Source organism: Pristiophorus japonicus, chromosome 1 (genome assembly GCF_044704955.1).
Source record: "Pristiophorus japonicus isolate sPriJap1 chromosome 1, sPriJap1.hap1, whole genome shotgun sequence".
Lineage (NCBI taxonomy): Eukaryota > Metazoa > Chordata > Chondrichthyes > Pristiophoridae > Pristiophorus > Pristiophorus japonicus.
In genome coordinates this window covers 21,814,191-21,837,455 of record NC_091977.1, presented here as the reverse complement: position 1 = coordinate 21,837,455, position 23,265 = coordinate 21,814,191, and the positions used below count along the sequence as shown (strand labels likewise).

At 47.5% G+C, this 23,265-nt stretch overlaps 1 long non-coding RNA gene across 1 annotated transcript in view; it reads left to right on the top strand.

Moving 5' to 3' along the window:
- The window catches only part of LOC139262911 (uncharacterized), an 81,988-nt gene that overhangs the window by 44,781 nt on the left and 13,942 nt on the right, over positions 1 to 23,265 (top strand). Inside the window, exon 2 of the long non-coding RNA XR_011592997.1 lies at positions 10,528 to 10,656. This is a non-coding gene — a long non-coding RNA (uncharacterized lncRNA). The remainder of the gene's footprint in view (positions 1 to 10,527; positions 10,657 to 23,265) is intronic.

The following is a 23,265-nucleotide window of genomic DNA, read 5'->3' as shown; positions in this document are numbered from 1 at the left end:
TGAAGACAGTTCGTTGATGGTAGGAAGAGGGTACTTGTTGGGGATGATGGCCTTGTTGACCTCTTTCAGGTCGATGCTGTCATGTATTCAACTATCATTGTAACCCATGTATAAGCTGACCTAAGTTGTACACCTTGAGAACATTGACCACAGGGGGCGAACTTGTGGGAGACACTCCTAACCTGGACTTTCCGGTATAAAAGGGGAAGCTATTCCCACCTTCAGTCTCTTGAGGTCTTGATAATAAAGGTAACTGGTCACAGAGTGACCTTCTCTCAAGTATGGGCCTCGTGTGCATTTATACTGTATAGTAAGGACATATTATTGGCGACGAGAAACTGGGATTTAAACCACGCGAGCACGGCCACTAGCAGCACAGAAGAGAGGTACTGTGTTGATGATAATTGGAACGACTTTATTGAGAGACTACAGCAAAATTTCGTCACGAAGGAATGGTTGGGATAGGATTCGGCCGACAAACGCAGGGCTCATCTCCTGACGGTTTGTGGATCCAGAACGTACACCCTGATGAAGGACCTTCTAGCGCCAGAGAAGCCGGCGGACAAGACGTTCGAAGAGCTCAGTAAGTTGATCTGGGAACACCTTAAACCGGCGAGCAGCATGCACGTGGCGAGACATCGGTTTTACACGCACCAGCGGCGAGAAGGGCAAAGCATTCCAGACTTCGTGGCAGATCTCCGGCGACTGGTGAGCCTATGTAAGTTCCCAGATGCATGCAGAGCGGAGATGCTGCGAGACTTTTTTATTGAGGGCATCGGGTATGCTGGGGTTTCCAGGAAACTGATTGAGACCAAAGACTTGACCTTGGAAGCGGCGGCTCTGATAGCCCAGACATTTATCTCAGGGGAGGAAGAGACCAGAATGATTTATGGCAAAAATCTTGGCTCAAATGCGGCAAACGACCAGGGAGTCAACATTGTTAACGCGGCACTCAGTTCTCTAGGCAGACAAGGGCAATCGGACATGCCCCAGCATGCAGTCGAACCCAAAGGGGGAATTCAACAGAGACAATGGCTAGCTGAACACCGATTCATGCCATCGCAATGGACAATGCGGCCAGTAATGGCGCCATCAACACCTGTTAATGGTGCGCTTAAGGACAGTTATAGAGACAGTCAGAGATGGTCGACTGGTAATGGACCTTTTGTTTCCAACAATGGGGCCTCCAGCTCATGCTGGAGGTGTGGAAGCAAACACCCAGCTAGAGCTTGCAGGTATCAGCAATATACCTGCAGAAACTGCAACATCAGCGGTCACTTGGCGCATATGTGCAGGAAGCCTGCAGCCAGGTTAATGTACGAGGAGGACGGGCCCGATGTAAGCCCTATGAGGCCAAATGAATACTGGGAAAATCACTGGAAGCTGAAGTTCAGCGAGTTCATGTGGAGCACATATACAATTTATATACCAGAACGCCACCGATAATGATGAAAGTGCTCCTCAATGGCATCCCAGTATTAATGGAGCTAGACACGGGGGTCAGCCAGTCCCTGATGAGTATCAAACAGTTCTAAAGGTCGTGGTGTCGTAGGCCAGGAGGCCAAAATTATTGCCGATTGATGCATTGCTACGGACATATACAAAGGAGATCATTCCGGTGCTAGGCAGCGCCACGGTAGTCGTGACCCACAAAGATTTAGAGAACAGTTTCCGCTCTGGATTGTCCCGAGGATGGTCCCGCACTACTGGGGAGGAGTTTGGCTTGCTGTCATGAACTGGAAATGGGGCGATGTCAATGCAATTTCTTTTGTGGAACGAGTATCATGCTCACAGGCCCTGGACAAATTTGATTCATTATTTCAACCCGGTATCGGCACTTTCATGGGGACCAAGGTAGTGATTCACATAAACCCGGAAGCCAGGCCAGTACACCACAAGGCCAGAGCGGTGCCGTACGTGATGCAGGAAAAGATAGAAGGCGAATTGGACCGCCTGCTGAGGGAAGGCATCATCTCGCCAGTCGAAATCAGTGACTGGGCGAGCCCGATTGTGCCGGTGCTCGAGGCGGATGGGTCGGTCAGGATATGTGGCGATTACAAGGCCATCATCAATCGGGTGTCACTCCAAGACTAGTACCCGCTACCGAGAGCGGAGGACCTCTTTGCGACGCTATCCGGTGGCAAACTTTTTTCAAAATTGGACCTGACCTCAGCTTACATGACCCAGGAGCTGGCGAGTGAGTCGAAGAAGCTGACCACCATCACGACACACAAGGGGTTGTTTGAGTATAACAGATGTCCGTTCGGGATTCGTTCGGCCGCCGCGATCTTTCAGCGAAATATGGAAAGCCTCCTCAAGTCGATTCCAAGGACGGTGGTTTTTCAAGACGACATCCTCATCACAGGTCGCGATACTGAAGAACACCTCCACAACCTGGAGGAGGTGCTACGCAGACTGGACCGGGTAGGGCTGCGACTGAAAAAGGCGAAGTGCGTCTTCTTAGCTCCAGAGGTAGAATTCCTGGGGAGGAGGGTAGCAGCAGACGGGATCAGTCCTACAGCATCCAAGACGGAAGCGATCCAGAGAGCACCCAGACCCCGTAACACGACGGAACTGCGTTCGTTCCTGGGGCTCCTGATCTATTTTGGTAACTTTCTTCCCAAATTGAGCACGCTGTTAGAGCCGCTCCTACGCAAAGGTCACGATTGGGTCTGGGGGGTCAGCCAGGAAAGGGCTTTTGATAGAGCAGGCAATTTGTTATGCTCCAACAAACTGTTAACGTTATATAACCCGTGTAAGAAACTAGTTTTAATGTGCAATGCGTCGTCCTATGGTGTCGAGTGTGTGTTGCAGCATGTGAATGCCAAGGGTCAGTTACAGCCGGTAGCTTATGCTTCCAGAAGTCTGTCCCAGGCAAAAAGGGGCTACGGGATGGTAGAAAAGGAAGCACTAGCATGAGTATATGCAGTAAAAAAAAATGCACCAGTACCTGTTTGGCAGGAAATTTGAGCTGGAGACAGATCACAAACCCCTGACGTCCCTTTTGGCCGACAACAAGGCCATAAATGCGAATGCATCAGCCCGCATACAGAGGTGAGCACTTACGTTAGCCGCCTATGACTACACAATTCAGCACAGACCGCGCACTGAAAACTGTGCCGATGCACTCAGCAGGCTCCCACTAGCCACCACTGAGGGGGCAACTGAGCATGATGCTGAGATGGTCATGGCTGTTGAAGCTTTCGAAAGCGAAGGCTCACCTGTGACAGCCCGTCAGATTAAAATCTGGGCAAATAAAGACCCGCTACTGTCTTTAGTTAAGAAATGTGTCCTGAATGGGGACTGGGCAGCCACGTACGGGGAATGCCCTGAGGAATTTAAACCGTTTCATATGCGCAAGGATGAACTCTCGATTCAGGCCGATTGCCTACTGTGGGGAAACCAAGTAGTCATGCCCCAGAAGGGCAGAGAGATGTTTATCAGAGAACTTCACAATGAGCACCTGGGCATTGTCATGATGAAGGCAATTGCCATGTCACACGTTTGGTGGCCAGGAATAGATGTAGACCTGGAACTTTGTGTTTGCAGGTGCAACACGTGTGCTCAGCTGGGCAACGCACCCAGGGAAGCCTCCCTTAGCCCCTGGTCCTGGCCCGCCAAGCCATGGTCATGCATCCATGTGGACTACGCAGGTCCTTTCATGGGAAAAATGTTTTTGCTTGTAGTAGACGCCGACTCCAAATGGATTGAGTGTGACATTTTAAATTCAAGCACATCCTCTGCCACAGTAGAAAGTCTACGGTCAATGTTTGCCGCCCATGGTCTACCGGATGTCTTGGTCAGCGACAACGGCCCGTGCTTCACAAGCACTGAATTCCAGGACTTCATGGCAGGCAATGGAATCAACCATGTTAGAACGGCACCGTTCAAGCCGGCCTCAAATGGCCAGGCAGAACGAGCAGTGCAGATAATCAAACAGCCGCTTATCATGCTTCCTGTTGGCCAATAGATCCCGACCACACTCACTCACAGGGGTTCCACCCGCAGAGCTGCTAATGAAAAGGATGCTCATAGGTTATCCCTTATACACCCTACTATGAAAGAAATTGTTGAGAGCAGGCGTCAGTCACAATGTGACTACCATGATAGGAATGTGAGGGCGCGATGTATTGATGTCAATGACCCTGTTTTTGTCCTTAATTACGCTGCATGGCCCAAATGGCTTGCCAAAGAGGGGAAAAGGGTTTTGGTAGTTAAACTTACCAATGGACAAATCTGCCGCAAACACGTGGATCAAATCAAAAGGAGGTTCAGCAACCCCATAAAAGAAGCAGAGGAAGAACACGACGTAGAGTTTACTCCACCACAGGTGACCGAACACCGGAACCAAGTGGAGGAGAGCCCAGTCACTGTGGGCAGTCCGGACAGGCCTGAGGCACCGCAAACAGCAGACAATCAGGCCAGCGCCCAACAACCGGAACCCCAACTCAGGCGCTCTACAAGGGAGCGTAAACCACCAGAGAGACTTAACCTGTGATCCCAATAAGACTTTGGGGGGGAGGTGATGTCATGTATTCAACTATCATTGTATAAGCTGACCTAAGTTGTACACCTTGAGAACATTGACCACAAGGTGGTGAACTTGTGCGAGACACTCCTAACCTGGTATAAAAGGGGAAGCTCCACCCACCTTCAGTCTCTTGAGGTCTTGGTAATAAAGGTAACTGGTCACAGAGTGACCTTCTCTCAAGTATGGGCCTCGTGTGCATTTATACTGTATAGTAAGGACATATTAGATGCATAGGTGGATCTCCCCATTTTTACCCTAAGCAATGACTAAGTTCAAGATCCAGGGTGAGGAGTCGATGCTCTCAATGATTCCCTGAGATTCGAGTCGTGTTAATTCTGCAGATACTTGGTCGCGAACCACGAATGGGAGACGGCGAAGTCACTGCGTAATCGGTTTGACGGAAGGGTCAATGCAGGAACGATGGCAGAATTTTGTTGTCACTCCAAACCCTGTGAAAATTGAGGGATACTGCTTGTCAAAGTCCACCATGTACACAGGTGTGCCCATTGGGTCATAAACTTTGAACCCAAGCTGGTCAAAAAGATCAACACCCATGAGCCTTCGTCCCTTCGTGACATGAAAGGAAAAGTTCTCCAATGTTATGTCCTTGTAGTATATTGGGACCGATATGACCCTAAGTACCTCAATTTTGGAGTCGGAGTACACATGTAGAGCGGAAGTTGCGGGCTGCAGTTGACAGTGCGTGAAGTGGGTTTTATACACAGCCTCGCTCAATATAGAGACTTTGGCTCCAAGGTCAATGAGGAGGCAGATGGGTGTGCCGTCAATGTTTTCCTCACAGACCTTGAATTTACTCGAACCGATGTGCGAAATGACATCAACGGTGTAAACCATACTGGGTTCATCACTGTCGGGATTGTACACATGTCGAATATGCTGCAATGAGCGACAAACACTAGCAAAATGGTTCATTTTACCACATGCACAGCATTTCTTCCCACGTGTCGGGCAGTTAGGACTCTTTGCTGAATGTGATTTGCCGCCACAGTTAAAGCAGTGGAAGTTAGGCCCACGATCCTTATTGGCTGGCTTATTACTAGCCCGGGGTCTCTGTTGTGATTTCCACTTTGGACAAAAGCCTTGCACATGGACTGTAGCTGCAGGTTGCTGCACAGGGGGAACAGGGGAGCTGATCGCTTTTGAATCAGAAAGCGCTGATTCGATTTGGATGGTCAAATGAGTTGATTTATCCAATGACAATTTGTCATCCTCCATTAGCAAGCATTCCCGAATGTGAGGGATCGTTGTTTTCTCAATAATTTGATCCCTGATCATTTCCTCTGTGAGTGCTCCAAAGTTACATCTAGCGACCAGTTCAGTTAATGTTTGATTGGTTCACCGTTCCCTTACCCCCTTTGATGAAATTTATATCTTTCCATCGTGATACTTGTCTTTGGCCCAAAATATTGCTCTAGGGCGCTTACCACTTTGTCGTAGGACTCCGTGTCTTCAATGTGGCCAAAGATGCGTTGGCCTTCGCTGCCGAGGCAGTGGATGAGTATTGCACAGTGGTGATCTGGTGTTACATTGTCGCCGTCTAACCCACTCCCCATGATGTATGTAGAAAAATGTTTTAGCCATTTCAGTCATGGAATTGGAGGGTCCCTGGGTGAGGAGAGGAAATGTGGGTGGTGGGGCTGGGGAGGGCATGGACAGGGAGGTTAACTTGATTCATCCTCTTCACCAAATGATGTTGTGTACATAAATAAACAGATTAACTGAACCAGGTGTAAAGTAACTTAACTGTGTCCTTTATAGCAACTCCCAAAATGGTGTCCCCCAAACCAGCATGAACCAGCATGTTTACAGCAGTGTGTGAGTAGCTCCTGCAGGGTCCTAATGCCTGTCTAGTGTCCTGCAACAAACAAGTAGAATATGAACACAACACTGGGCACCACACTTACGGAAGGATGTGAAGGCCTTAGAGAGGGTGCAGAAAAGATTTACAAGAATGATTCCAGAGATGAAGGACTTCAGTTACGTGGATAGACTGGAGAAGCCGGGGTTGTTCTCCTTGGAGCAGAGAAGGTTGAGAGGAGATTTGATAGATGTGTTCAAAATCATGAGGGGTCTGGACGGAGTAGACAGAGAGAAACTGTTCCCATTGGCGGAAGGGTCGAGAACCAGAGGACATAGCTTTAAGGTGATTGGCAGAAGAACCAAAGACGACTTAGGAAACAACTTTTTTACACAGCGGGTGGTTAAGATCTGGAATGCACTGCCTGAAAGGGTGATAGAGGCAGATTCAAAATGATAAGAATCTGAAGGAAAAAAAATTTGCAGGGCTACGGGGAAAGGGTGGGGGAGTGGGACTGGCTGAGAGTCAGCATGGGTTCGATAGGCCGAATGGCCTTCTTCTGTGCTGTAACCATTCTATGATTCTATGATCTCTCCTCGCTTTGCTAGTGTCCACATTCCGGTGTGGGTTAGGCATCAATCTCTTGTGGTAGTAAAGGAAGATGACAGTGACCTTCTCAAAGACTCCTTTTGCGAAAACCTCTCCTCCTCTCCAGCACCACTCACTCACTCAGTGGGTGCCAGAGGCCAGTGTAAGTTGCGAGACGGCAGTCGCAGTGCTGTGCATGTGGGATAAAGGGCAGCCGAGCTCCACAATAAGCCCCTTTGTTTAAGCAAAAGGGCTGCTGCAGACCACGGGACTTGGCAAACGTGTACTTCTCTCATTGGTCGTTGGTTGCCATACCGACAGTTGGGATAGCAGCAGTTCATTTGTGGCAATGCATTCAATGGATTTTGCCTGAGTTCAGTCAAAACAAATCAAAAATGTCTAGACTGTGGCTAAATTGCTCCTTTATATGGACATCTTTTGGAATGAGCACCAAAACACTTACAACCACTGGAAATTTGAAAAGGGAGAGTTGATTCTGAAAAACATTTTATCCGTTGTGCATGGCTTAGAATACGTGTTCCGATTACTACTGGCTTGAGCAGATTTATTTTAAATAGAAATCATGGCCGTGAAATTCGCCCTGCGTGGAGCCCGTCCTTTGGCCGTAACCAGCCTACACAGAATATGGTGAGCAGGAAATGCTCGCTCGTCACGAGGAGGAAGTGGGCTGCGCTCCGGCCTGCCCTCCCACATTCTACACTCCATAAACCTGAGCTCATCCAAAACTCTGCTGCCCATGCCCTACAACTCGTTCATCCACCACCAACCTCAGGTTCCCCGTGAGGCAAGTGGACGTGCAGCTGCGCATCGCTCGGGAGGCCCGGCGCAGACCGCTCGCCATTGGTAAAGATAGCGCCCGTTCATGGCCGGGCGGCAAATTTAAAGGGACCATGCATGAAACAAAAATTAGAGGGAACATTGGCCAGCGCCCCTGTACTCGCTGACTTACACTGGCTCCCGGTTAAGCAACACCTCGATTTCAAAATTCTCATCCTTGCTTTCAAATCGCTCCATGGCCTCCTCACCCCTCCCTATCTCTGTAATCTCCTCCAGCTCACAACCCCCCCCCCCCCACCCACTAAAATACCTCCAATCATGGCCTTTTGAGCATCCCTGATTTTAATCGCTCCACCATTGGTGGCCATGCCTTCAGCTGCCAATGCCCTAACCTTGGAATTCCCTCCCTAAACCTCTCCGCCTCTCTCCCTCTCTTTCCTCCTGTAAGAAGCTCCTTAAAACCGACTTCTTTGACCAAGCTATTCATAACCTGTCCTAATAGCTTCTTATCATCTTAGAATCACAGAAGTTTACAGCACGGAAGGAGGCCGTTTCGACCCATCGTGTCCGCGCCGGACAACAAGAGACTATCCAGCCTAATCCCACGTTCAGCTCTAGGTCCAGGTTACAGCACTTCAGGTGCACATCCAAGTACTTTTTAAATGTGGCAAGGGTTTCTGCCTCCACCACCCTTTCAAGCAATGAGTTTCAGATCCCCACAACCCTCTGCATGAAGAAATTTCCCCCCAAATCCCCTCTAAACATTCTACCATTTACTTTAAATTTATGCCCCCTGGTTGTTGACCCTCTGCTAAGGGAAATAGGCCTTTTCTATCCACAATATCTAGGCCCCTCAAAATTTTATACAGCTCAATGAGGTCTCCCCTCAGCCTTCTCTGTTCCAAGGAAAACAAACCCAGCCTATCCAATCTGTCCTCATAGCTTAGATTCTCCACTCCCGGCAACATGCTCACAAATCTCCTCTGTACCCTCTCCAGTGCAATTATGTCCTTCCTGTAATGCGGTGTCCAGAAGTGCACACAGTACTCCAGCTGTGGCCTAACCAGTGTTTTATACAGTTCAAGCATAACCTCCCTGCTCTATAAATACAAGTTGCTGTTGTTGTTGTTGTTGTTGCTGCCCGCCATACTGGTAAAGATCAAAAGTACCTGAACCTGAAAAAAGTGTTAACACTTTTGCATGTCAAATAAGAGGCCTAACGCCTGTTTGAGGCAATTTTGGTTTGCTCTGAGGTCTCCATGCAGCCTAACGTGCGGTCCTTAAAGGGACCGTTGCAGGCCGAACTGACAAAGTAAGGTGTTATATTATACTTACCCTGTAATGTATGTACATAAGGTCTGCCCACCAACAGGGGGCACTACCGTCGGAGTTCCTAGGTATTATGCTCATAATAAAGGATGAAACTGAGTACTGTATGCAATGAGCAAGTGTGACCTTCGCTCCTTTAATTAGGCTCCAGAGTGCAGGTACAGCGTGGGAGACCTGCTTATATACAGTGCTCCCAAGGGACGCTGGGATCGTTTGGGACTCCAACAGGTAGGTGGTGTGATACAGGTTGCCAAGGATTAAATACGTAACACTAGGATCATAGGTACACTCGTGCTGGGCCCGGTATATAACCTGAACTTCACCTTTGTATCTTCACTTCTGGAAGCCATTAAAGACCGACCAGGTTACACCCAGTCACTGGCTCATAGTACGGAATTCATTGTATCATTTTATACACCACATACCCGAATGTGGAGCCGGAGTGCACTGATCGTCAATGCTGCCTCCCTCCCATCCGTCGCTACCTCCCGACCCAATCGCCCCCTTCCTGATGTGATCACCCCCTCTCCCCTGCCCCATCCCCACCCTTTCTGGTCTCTCTCCCACACCCTCTTCCTCACTTACCCGAGAGCAGCTGGTGACGTTGCAGCGGCCCATGCCTTCACTCCCCCTTTGTCAGCGAGCTGCCCGTTAGACAACTGCTCGCCGACTCGATGTAAATGAGGCCTGAAATCCCGCCCTCCCCATCCCCCCACCACCCCTGCACACCCCCCGCGCCGAGAAATAGGTGCATCTGAATTTCTAGGCCATTGTATTCTTAGTTGAATCATTGAATCACAAATCATAGAAAATTACGAAGAAGGCCATTCGGCCCATCATGTCCGCGCCGGCCGACAAAGAGCTATCCAGCCTATAAAGTCCTTACTCAATGGCACAAAACCCACTCGAGGCACATTCTATGGACAAGGTCACTCTATGACCTGAACCTTTATTCACAAGACCAAGAAGTGATGACCCTGCGTGGGACCTCCCTTTATATACCTGGATGACCAGGTAAGGAGTGTCTCCCACAAGTTCAACCCTTGTGGTCAAGGTGTGCATTGCTTAAGTATATACAGTATTGAAGTGGTGTTACATACATGACAGAGCCTAATCCCACCATCCAGCTCTTAGTCCGTAGCCCTGCAGGTTACGGCACTTCAAGTGCACATCCAAGTACCTTTTAAATGTGATCATGCTTTCTGCCTCTACTACCCTTTCAGGCAGTGAGTTCCAGACCCCCACCACCCTCTGGGGGAAGAAATGTTTTCTCATCTGCCCTCTAAACCTCAGACCAATTACTTTAAATATATACCCCTTGGTTGTTGACCCCTCTGCTAAGGAAAATAGATCCTTCTTATCCACTCTATCCAGGCCCCTCCTATGTGATATTCATTTCTGATTTACGTGTATGCTTGTGAGTCAGTTTACTTTCCTCTCCCCTTTTTTAAATAACCTGCAGCCAAGAACGTGCTTCCTACCATTCTATGGAACTGTGAAGCCCAGATGTTCCGTATCAAGGGAAGGACAGCACATACCCAAGTGTGTTGGTAAAGATTGGGAAGGAGCATCATGCACGAGTCGAACACAGGTGAGATCCCATTGGGTTGAATAAGTCTTTTCCAAGTTCTTTTTCCCGGCCATTTATTTCTCATATTATATTGTAAACTGAACATAAGAACATAAGAACATAAGAATTAGGAACAGGAGTAGGCCATCTAGCCCCTCGAGCCTGCTCCGCCATTCAACAAGATCATGGCTGATCTGGCCGTGGACTCAGCTCCACTTACCCGCCCTCTCCCCATAACCCTTAATTCCCGAATTGGTTAAAAATCTATCTATCTGTGACTTGAATACATTCAATGAGCTAGCCTCAACTGCTTTCTTGGGCAGAGAATTCCACAGATTCACAACCCTCTGGGAGAAGAAATTCCTTCTCAACTCAGTTTTAAATTGGCTCCCCCATATTTTGAGGCTGTGCCCCCTAGTTCTAGCCTCTCCTACCAGTGGAAACAACCTCTCTGCCTCTATCTTGTCTATCCCTTTCATGATTTTAAATGTTTCTATAAGATCACCTCTCATCCTTCTGAACTCCAACGAGTAAAGACCCAGTTTACTCAATCTATCATCATAAGGTAACCCCCTCATCTCCGGAATCAGCCTAGTGAATCGTCTCTGTACCCCCTCCAAAGCCAGTATATCCTTCCTTAAGTAAGGTGACCAAAACTGCACGCAGTACTCCAGGTGCGGCCTTACCAATACCCTGTACAGTTGCAGCAGGACCTCCCTGCTTTTGTACTCCATCCCTCTCGCAATGAAGGCCAACATTCCATTCGCCTTCCTGATTACCTGCTGCACCTGCAAACTAACTTTTTGGGATTCATGCACAAGGACCCCCAGGTCCCTCTGCATCTCAGCATGTTGTAATTTCTCCCCATTCAAATAATATTCCCTTTTACTGTTTTTTGTCCCAAGGTGGATGACCTCACACTTTCTGACATTGTATTCCATCTGCCAAACCTGATAACGTTTTGTATACCCCTTCAAATTTTCAAAACTATTTAGGCTATCACACCAGCAAGCACGGGAAACAGCCCTGCATGACATTCATCTTTACCAAAGTTGTCTCCAGCTGAATCGGGTACTCTTTTATCTCTGGATCAAAAGGTCACAGGATCCAACTTAGCTCCTTCAAACAGCCAGCACAGACACGATGGGCTGAATGGGGCTGCTCCTTCTGAGCTGCAGCATTCTAACCTTGGCCGAATTCAAAGTGAAGATACGATGTTGCCATTAGGCCTGTAAGATGTTTGGGCCTAATGTTCGCCCTTCCCACGCACCGTTCTCACAGGGTGAGGTGGGGTGACAATCGGGGCCACTGTATTCTCCAAAGAGAATGTCTTGTACCACCCGTACTATAATTGAGATGAATGCCCGAGTATTTAGTTAGACAAAACAAAGCAGCACATTGTACATTTCCAGTAAATAATGAACTGAAAGCACTTAATCTCCCTCTTCATCAGGATCCAGTATCTCACTGGAGGACAGTACATAGCCCATCGAGAAAAGGAGCACACAATGTTTATTGATTGCTCCAATGTGCCATTGATAGTCAAACACATCAAGGACAGAACTACCAGAAATGACATGGATTATAAGAGAAATGAAAGAATTACTCGGAGCCATTTTTATTGGAGACGTATCTTATTTTTTTTTCGTTCAAGGGATGTGGGCATGGCTGGCAAGGCCCAGCATTAATTGGCCGTCCCTAATTTCCCTTGAGAAAGTGGTGGTGAGCTGCCTTCTTGAACTACCTCTTTGTAGCAGTTGTATACAACTGAGCAGCTTGCTAGACTATTCCAGAGGGCAGTTAAGAGACAACCACATTGCTGTGGGTCTGGAGTCACATATATAGGCCAGACCGGGTAAGGACGGCAGATTTCCTTCTCTAAAGGACATCAGTGAACCAGATGGGTTTTTATGCCAATCTGATCGTTTCATGGTCACCATTACTGACACTAGTTTATTTCATTAACTGAATTTAAATTCCCCCAGCTGCCGTGATGGAATTTGAACTTATGTTGCATTAGTAAAGCCCTACTGGATTACTAGTCCAGTAGCATGTTACCCTACTATGTAGCTCATTATTACAATCTCATGTGACCTAAACTAGGACCAGTAATCCAATAATCCAATACCTTCCTTTCATAGTATCATGGAATCATAGAACAGTATGGCACAGGAGAAGGCCATTCGGCCCATCGAATCTGCGCCGGCTCTTTCAAATCCAGTTAGTCCCACTCCCCCGCTCTGTCCCCATATCCCTTCAATTTTTTTTCCTTCAACTGTTTATCCAATTCCCTTTTGAAAGCTACTATCAAATCTGTTTCCAGCACCCTATCAGGCAGTGCATTGCAAATCCTAACCACTCGCTGCGTAAAATAGTTTTTCCTTCATGTTGCCTCTGGTTCTTTTGCCAATCACCTTCAATCTGTGCCCTCTGGTTCAGCCAGTGGGAACAGTTTCTCTTTATTTACTCTATCTAAACCCCTCATGATTTTGAACACCTCCATCAAACCTCCTCTTCGCCTTCTCTGCTCCAAGGAGAACAAGCCTAGCTTCTCCAGTCTATCCACGTAACTGTAATCCCTCATCCCCGGAATCATTCCAGTAAAGGAATCTCCAGACTCCAAACAATTCATGTTTAAACCATGGAGCATTCCTCCCATATGTTACTGATGGGTGTAATAAGTCTTTTTCAAGTTCTTGTTCCTGGTCATTTATTTCTTAAATAATATTGTATAATCACAACGTTTTATATAGCCCTTCAATGCTTTTAGCTACACAGTAATTCACGTTTCAAAGTGATGTTTCCTTGTCTTTTTCTGTCAGAGAGAAGCAATTGTTTGCTTTGTGTAAAACATCATGTCAAGGAGCAACTATTGACCTGGCTGCATTGCCATCTGGTTTTTCAATGGCATGATTGCTGAGAACTTAGTTTTCAAATCGCATTTATGTTTTAGTGATTAGAGCCTTTCGTTGCTGGTGTAATCATCTATATAGTTTGAAAATTTGAAGGGGTATACAAAATGTTATAATTGTAAAATATTAATATTTAAGAAGTAAATGACCTGGAACAAGACCTTGAAAAAGATTTATTCCATCCAATGGGATCTCGCCTGTGTTTGACTCGCTCCCGAGGGTTGCTCAATGTAAACATTGCCACACTCGCAAAGACTGGAATACCAAGAGAGCGATCGTTTGAGCAGCTGAAGATTTTAATGTTCATTCTCGGGATCGTGGGCATCGCTGGCAAGGCCGGCATTTATCGTCCATCCTTAGTTGCCCCGAGAAGTTGAGGCATGGAATACAAGAGCAAGGAGGTTCTGCTTGAACGGTATAAAACACTGGTTAGGCCGCAGCTGGAGTACTGTGTGCAGTTCTGGTCATCACGTTACAGGAAAGATGTGCCTGCAATGGAAAGGGTACAGAGGAGATTTACAAGAATGTTGCCTGGACTGGAGAATTTTGGCTATGAGGAAAGATTGGAGATGCTAGGTCTGTTTTCTTTGGAACAGAGGAGGCTGAGGGGAGACCTGATTGAGGTGTATAAAATTATGAGGTGCATGGATTGAGTGGACAGGAAGGACCTGTTTCCCTTGGCAGAGGGATCAACAAGCAGGGGGCATAGATTTAAAGTAATTGGAGGGAAGTTTAGAGGAGATTTGAGGGGAAATGTCTCCACCCAGAGGGTGGTGGGAGTCTGGAACTCACTGCCTGAAAGGGTGCTAGAGGCAGGAACCCTCACCACATTTAAAAATATGTGGATGTGCACTTAATGTGCCGTAACCTTCAGGCTACGGTCCAAAAATCTGGAAAGTGGGATTAGGCTGGCTAGCTCTTGGTCGGCCGGCGCAGACACGATGGGCAGAAATGGCCTCCTTCCGTGCTGTAAATTTCTGCGATTCTTTGATTCTATAACTTCTTAGAGGTGGTTTGATACAACTGATCGGCTTGCTGGGCCACTTCAGAGGGCAGCTAAGCATCAACCACGTTGATGTGGGGCTGGAGACTGGTCTTGGAAGGTGGCGGATGGGTAGTGGGTGGGGGAACCAGATGAAATATGAAGGGGGTGAGGACAAGATGGTAGATGCACACCAGCTCAATCTGACTCCACACAAAAATGAGGTGGAAAAGGTATGTGGGGCCCTTTTTTGCAGCGGTCGCGTTGAAGACTGCTGCTTCAGTCACTCAATGCCGCAATCCATGGGTTGAGCATGCGTGGAGCTCCTCCAATGTGTCCCTTAAAATTGAAATCGGGTCCTAACTATGTCAAAGGACCCCAGAAGCGAGAGGCCCCTTTCAAAAAGGCGGCCACCAATGCGTTGGCATTAATGGGACGGTAAGTCAACCGATCAGTAAATGGGCGGGAATGGGTTGGGCGCCCATTGTATAACCCCGCCCGATTTTACTTACCGCCAGTTAAGCAACACCCCGATTTCAATGTTCTCATCCTTATTTTCAAATCCCTCCATGGCCTCGCCCCTCCCTTTTTCTGTAATCTCCTCCAGCCTCTCAACCCCCCCCCCCCCCCCCCACCCCCCGAGATAGCTGTGCTCCTCTAATTCTGCCCTCTTGAGCATCCCTGATTATAATCGCTCAACCATTGGTGACCGTACCTTCTGTTGCCTGGGCCCTAAATTCTGGAACTCCCTCCCTAAACCTCTCCGCCTCCCTACCTCTCTTTCCTTCAAGGTGCTTCTGATTTTGGTCACCTGCTCTAATTTTACCTTATGTGGCTCGGTATCAAATGTTTTGTATTATAACACTCCTATGAAGCACCTTGGGACGTTTCACAATGTTAAAGGCACTATATAAATATAAGTTGTATTATAATTTAATCCTTCATATCCTATGCTGTAAATGTCTCTGTTTCTATATTTCTATCCCCATTTCATTGTGATGTATAGGGTGCCTATCCACCCACCTAACAAAAGGCACTCTACATGCTTCCTGTTACGTTTAGAATAACTCCACAAGACTGTATTTCTTAAGCTCAAATTGTTGTGACCTTGGTCTCTTTATTGTAACTCCAGAGTGAGGAAGCAGCATGGTAGACTGCCTTTTATACCTGCTTGCCCAGGGTGTGCAGGTGACCCTTGTGTCTCCCACAGGTGTGTTCCCTGGTGGCAAGTCTTACACATTGTTAAAGTTTACATACATAACATAATTTCCCCCCCCCCCCCCCAAAGTCTTATGTACAAGTTATTTACAAGTTGAGGCGATCCGGGGCTCTGCGTTCCAGAGTTGATCGCCTGGCATGGGTGAGTCGGTCAGATCATTGCTGCGCTGCGGTGTGGCTGGTCTGATCGGACTGTCGGGCATGGTGGGTTCATCCTCGTGGTTGACCGCGAGGTCGATTGCTGGTTGGGTGTGTGTGGGTAGATCAATGATGGTAATGTCCTCTTCAAACTGATCTTGGTTGTCAGTGAACCGCAGTTTGGTCTGATCCAAGTGCTTTCTGCACTTCAAACTGATCTTGGTTGTCAGTGAACCGCAGTTTGGTCTGATCCAAGTGCTTTCTGCACTTCAAACTGATCTTGGTTGTCAGTGAACCGCAGTTTGGTCTGATCCAAGTGCTTTCTGCAGTCTATACCCCTCCTTGGCCAAGACAGTGCCAGCAACCCATTTGGGACCATGACCGTAATTAAGAACAAACACAGGGTCATTAACCTCAATGTCGCGTGATACAGCCGCGCGATCGTGGTACATGTTATGCCGGTGACGCTGGGTTTCTACATGATCATTGAGATCCAGGTGGACTAAGGAGAGCCTGGTTTTGAGTGCTCTCTTCATTCGCAATTCTGCAGGGGAACCCCGGTAAGCGAGTGGGGTCGCATGCGGTAGCTGAGCAGAATCCGAGATAACCGGGACTGCAGAGAACCGTCCGTCACACGTTTCAAGCTCTGCTTGATGGTTTGGACTGCCCATTGGATGCGAGCTTAAATGGCGCAGACCTGACATGCTTGATGCCATTGCAGGTCATGAACTCGTTGAATTCCAAGCTGGTGAAACATGGTCCATTGTCACTAACAAGGACATCGGAGAAACCATGGGTGGCGAACATGGCCCGGAGGATTTCAATGGTAGCAGTGGACGTACATGACATTATTTTACATTCAATCCATTTAGAGTAAGCGTCCAACAGGAACATCTTTCCTAGAAAGGGGCCAGAGAAATCTACATGGATCCTGGAAGATGATTTCGAGGGCCATGACCACAGACTCAGTAGGGTCTCAACTGTGAGCAAGTGCTATACTGGTGTACGCATGACTCCAATTCCGAGTTATGCGTACACCAATGTCAAGGAAAGGTAACTTCGATGGTATGAGATGTGAATTGGCTAGAATAGACTGGCGAGTGATACTTAAAGGGTTGACGGTGGATAGGCAATGGCAAACATTTAAATATCACATGGACGAACTTCAACAATTGTACATCCCTGTCTGGAGTAAAAATAAAATGGGGAAGGTGGCTCAACCGTGGCTAACAAGGGAAATTAAGGATAATGTTAAATCCAAGGAAGAGGCATATAAATTGGCCAGAAAAAGCAGCAAACCTGAGGAGTGGGAGAATTTTATAATACAGCAGAGGAAGACAAAGGTTTTAATTAGGAGGGGAAAAATAGAGTTTGAGAGGAAGCTTGCTGGGAACATAAAAACTGACTGCAAAAACTTCTATCGATATGTAAAGAGTCCCTTGCAGTCAGAGTCAGGTGAATTTATAATGAGGAACAAAGAAATGGCGGATCAGTTAAACAAATACTTTGGTTCTGTCTTCACGAAGGAAGACACAAATAACCTTCCAGAAATACTAGGAGACCGAGGGTCCAGTGAGAAGGAGGAACTGAAGGATAACCTTATTAGGCGGGAAATTGTGTTAGGGAAATTGATGGGATTGAAGGCCGATAAATCCCCGGGGCCTGATAGTCTGCATTCCAGGGTACTTAAGCAAGTGGCCATAGAACTAGTGGATGCATTGTTGATCATTTTCCAACAGTCTATCGACTCTGGATCGGTTCCTATGGACTGAAGGTAGCTAATGTAACACCACTTTTTAAGAAAGGAGGGAGAGAGAAAATGGGTAATTATAGACCGGTTAGCCTGACATCAGTAGTGGGAAAAATGTTGGAATCAATTATTAAAGATGAAATAGCAGCACATTTGGAAAGCAGTGACGGGATCAGTCCAAGGAAAATCCTGCTTGACAAATCTTCTGGAATTTTTTGAGGATGTAACTGATAGAGTGGACAAGGGAGAACCAGTGGATGTGGTGTATTTGGACTTTCAAAAGGCTTTTGACAAGGTCCCACACAAGAGATTGGTGTGCAAAATTAAAGCACATGGTATTGGGTGTAATGTACTGACGTAGATAGAGAAACTGGTTGACAGACAGGAAGCAGAGAGTCGGGATAAACGGGTCTTTTTCAGAATGGCAGGCAGTGACTAGTGGGGTGCCACAGGGCTCAGTGCTGGGACCCTAGCTATTTACAATATACATTAATGATTTGGATGAGGGAACTGAGTGTAATATCTCCAAGTTTGCAGATGACACTAAGCTAGGTGGTGGTGTGAGCTGTGAGGAGGACACTAAGAGGTTGCAGGGTGACTTGGATAGGTTAGGTGAGTGGGCAAACGCATGGCAGTATAATGTGGATAAATGTGAGGTTATCCACTTTGGTGGCAAAAACACGAAGGCAGAATATTATCTGAATGGTGGAAGATTAGGAAAAGGGGAGGTGCAACGAGACCTGGGTGTCATGGTACATCAGTCATTGAAAGTTGGCATGCAGGTACAGCAGGCAGTGAAGGAGGCAAATGGTATGTTGGCCTTCATAGTTAGGGGATTCGAGTATAGGAGCCGGGAGGTCTTACTGCAGTCGTACAGGGCCTTGGTGAGGCCTCACCTGGAATATTGTGTTCAGTTTTGGTCTCCTAATCTGAGCAAGGATGTTCTTGCTTTTTGAGGGATTGCAGCGAAGGTTCACCAGACTGATTCCCGGAATGGCAGGACTGATATATGAGGAGAGACAGGACCGACTAGTTTAGAAGGATGAGTGGGGATCTCATAGAAACATATAAAATTCTGATGGGACTGGACAGGTTAGATGCAGGAAGAATGTTCCCGATGTTGGGAAAGTCCAGAACCAGGGGACACAGTCTAAGGATAAGGGGTAAGCCATTTAGGACTGAGATGAGGAGAAACTTCTTCACTTAGAGAGCTGTTAACCTGTGGAATTCGTTACCGCAGAGAGTTGTTGATGCCAGTTCATTGGATATATTAAAGAGGGAGTTAGATATAGCGCTTACGGCTAAAGGGATCAAGGGGTATGGAGAGAAAGCAGGAAAAGGGTACTGAGATGGATGATCAGCCATGATCTTATTGAATGCTGGTGCAGGCTCGAATGGTCTACTCCTGCACCTATTTTCTATGTTTCTATGTTTCAATGCCAGGCCACCAACCGTGTGACCTGGCGACAGCCTTCATCATGACTATGCCTGGGTGGGTACTGTGAAGGTCGCGTATAAACGTTTCCCTGCCTTTCTTTGGCAAGATTACATGATTCCCCCATAGGAGACAGTCCGAATGGATGGACATTTCATCCTTGCGTCGGTGGAACGGCTTAATTTCGTCTTGCATTTCCCTAGGAACCGCCAACCAGCTCCTATCAAGGATGCAGTGATAGCACAGGGTCCTGGCTAGTTCAGGTCCTGATCTGGCGAGCCATGACAGGTGACCCCTCGCTCTCAAAAGCATCCATTACAAGAAGCAAGTCTGCGGGTTGCGCCATTTCCATCCCGGTGGTGGACAATGGTAGCCAACTGAAGGCATCCACACAGTTCCCCGTGCTTGGTCTGTGGCGGATTACATAATCATACGCAGATAACGTTAGTGCCCATCTTTGGATGCTGGACGAAGCATTGGTGTTAATACCTTTGCTTTCTGAGAACAACGAAATGAGCGGCTTGTGGTCAGTTTCAAGCTCGAACCGGAGTCCAAATAAGTATTGGTGCATTTTCTTAACCCCATATCCGCATGCTAATGCTTTTTTCTCAACCATACTGTAGACTCTTTCAGCCTTTGATAAGCTTCTGGACGCGTATGCAACCGGTTGCAGTTTGCCTGATCCATTGGCTTGCTGTAACACACAACCAACCTTGTATGAAGATGCATCACAAGCTAGTACCAAACGTTTACACGGGTCATACAATACAAGTAACTTGTTAGAACATAGCAGGTTTCTGGCCTTGTTAAAGGCTGTCTCTTGAGATTTACCCCAAACCCAGTCGTCACCCTTGCGTAGCAATAAATGCAATTGTTCCAGTAAAGTGCTCAACCCCGGTAGAAAGTTACCAAAATAGTTGAGGGGTCCCAGGAACGAACGCAGCTCCGTCACACTCTGTGGTCTGGGTGCATTCTTGATGGCCTCCGTCTTGGAATCCGTGGGTCTGATGCCGTCCGCCGCAATCTTTCTCCCCAGAAATTTGACCTCTGGCGCGAGGAAAACACACTTGGCGTGTTTCAGCCTGAGTCCCACTCTGTCCAGTCGATTTAGAACCTCTTCCAGGTTGTGCAAGTGTTCGTTGGTGTTGCAGATAGTGATCAAAATCCTCGTCTTGAAACACCACTTTGCTCAGAACTGATTTCAGCAGACTCTCCATGTTCCTCTGGAAGATGGCCGCAGCCGAGCGAATCCCAAAGGGGCATCTTGGTATATAAACAGTCCTTTGTGCGTGTTGATGCACGTCAATTTTTTCGAAGGTTCAACCAGCTCATGTATTATATAAGCACAGGTTAGATCCAGCTTGGTGAACGACTTCCCCCCTGCCAGCGTTGCAAACAGGTCATCCGCTTTGGGTAGTGGGTACTGGTCCTGTAACGAGACTCGGTTGATCGTTACCTTGTAGTTCCCGCAGATTCTGACCGTCCTGTCATTTTTCAACACCGGAACAATTGGACTGGCCCACTCGTTGAACTCAACTGCCGATATGATTCCCTCTCGTTGAAGTCTGTCCAGCTTGATCACGACTTCCTCTCGCATCATGTATAGAACCGCTCGGGCCTTGTGATGAATAGGCCGTGCATCAGGGACTAGATAGATCTGTACTTTGGCGCCTGTGAAGTTGTCGATGCCTGGCTCGAATAACAATGGGAATTTCTTTAGTACTTGGGCGCATGAGGCATCATCCACTGAAGACAGTGCTTTGATGTCGTCCCAGTTCCATCGGATCTTTCCTAGCCAGCTTCTGCCGAACAGCACTGGGCCATCGCCTGGTACAATCCATAGTGGTAAATTATGCACTGCTGCACTGCCAATGACTGGTATGAGCTCTTTGAAACATAGAAACATAGAAACATAGAAAATAGGTGCAGGAGTAGGCCATTCAGCCCTTCTAGCCTGCACCGCCATTCAATGAGTTCATGGCTGAACATGCAACTTCAGTACTGCATTCCTGCTTTCTCGCCATACCCCTTGATCCCCCTAGTAGTAAGGACTTCATCTAACTCCTTCTTGAATATATTTAGTGAATTGGCCTCAACAAATTTCTGTGGTAGAGAATTCCACAGGTTCACCACTCCCTGGGTGAAGAAGTTTCTCCTCATCTCGGTCCTAAATGGCTTACCCCTTATCCTTGGACTGTGACCCCTGGTTCTGGACTTCCCCAACATTGGGAACATTCTTCCTGCATCTAATCTGTCTGAACCCATCAGAATTTTAAACGTTTCTATGAGGTCCCCTCTCATTCTTCTGAAATCCAGTGAATACAAGCCCAGTTGATCCAGTCTTTCTTGATAGGTCAGTCCCGCCATCCCGGGAATCAGTCTGGTGAACCTTCGCTGCACTCCCTCAATAGCAAGAATGTCCTTCCTCAAGTTAGGAGACCAAAACTGTACACAATACTCCAGGTGTGGCCTCACCAAGGCCCTGTACAACTGTAGCAACACCTCCCTGCCCCTGTACTCAAATTCCCTCGCTATGAAGGCCAACATGCTATTTGCTTTCTTAACCGCCTGCTGTACCTGCATGCCAACCTTCAATGACTGATGTACCATGACACCCAGGTCTCTTTGCACCTCCCATTTTCCTAATCTGTCACCATTCAGATAATAGTCTGTCTCTCTGTTTTTACCACCAAAGTGGATAACCTCACATTTATCCACATTATACTTCATCTGCCATGCATTTGCCCACTCACCTAACCTATCCAAGTCACTCTGCAGCCTCATAGCATCCTCCTCGCAGCTCACACTGCCACCCAACTTAGTGTCATCCGCAAATTTGGAGATACTACATTTAATCCCCTCGTCTAAATCATTAATGTACAATGTAAACAGCTGGGGCCCCAGCACAGAACCTTGCGGTACCCCACTAGTTATTGCCTGCCATTCTGAAAAGTATCCATTTACTCCTACTCTTTGCTTCCTGTCTGACAACCAGTTCCCAATCCCATGTGCTTTAATCTCTTGTGTGGGACCTTGTCGAAAGCCTTCTGAAAGTCCAAATATACCACATCAACTGGTTCTCCCTTGGCCACTCTACTGGAAACATCCTCAAAAAATTCCAGAAGATTTGTCAAACATGATTTCCCTTTCATAAATCCATGCTGACTTGGACCTATCATGTCACCTCTTTCCAAATGCGCTTCTATGACATCCTTAATAATTGATTCCATCATTTTACCCACTACTGAGGTCAGGCTGACCGGTCTATAATTCCCTGCTTTCTCTCTCCCTCCTTTTTTAAAAAGTGGGGTTACATTGGCCACCCTCCACTCGATAGGAACTGATCCAGAGTCAATGGAATAATTGTGCAGCTTGGTGTGGATCGGGCTTAGTTTTGGCCTTTGTGCCTTGTTGCCCCACAGTTTCTCAAAAGCCTTCTGGCTCATAATTGACTGACTTGCCCCCGTTTCCATTTCCATGGAAACTGGAATGCCATTTAATTTGACTTTTAACATTATCGGAGGGCTTTTGATGGTGAAGTTGTGTAACCCATGCTCTTCCTCTTTAGCCTCGGCTTGAGTTGCCTCTCTCACTCGTTCAGCATAATCCGCGCTGGATTGGTCATCTTCTGCCGACTCTGCCACATGGTGAGTCGCAGCATGTCTGCACATTCGCTGGAGGTGTCCCATTGTTCCACAGCCCTTGCACACGTAGTGCTTGAATCTACATTGATGGGCTCGATGACCCCTGCAGCGCCAACATGGTGTTAATGGATTCGCATTCACGCCCCACGGCGGACTCTGAGTCATCCTAGGACTGGCCTCTGTGGGCATGTAGGCCCTGCCATGTACAGTTCTGCCTGCTGAAGGTGTTATTTTATTCACAGTACTTGCCGGTGAGTTTCGATGCTGCAATGATATCTGTTTAGTGTTATCGTCCATGGACATAAAAGCCTGGGCTATCGTGATGGCCTTGCTCAGATCTAGGGATTCGGCAGACAGCAGTTTGCGAAGAATGACCTCGTGGCCGATTCCCGTAAAACTTGCCCCAAAAATTCAGTAAATACGCACGGTCCTGCAAGGCGTCTTAGGTCGGCAACATAGCTCGCCACATCTTGGCCCTCGGAGTGGTGATGCATATAAAAGTGATATCTGGCCATCAAGATGCTCTCCTTCGGCTTGAGGTGTTCCCGAAC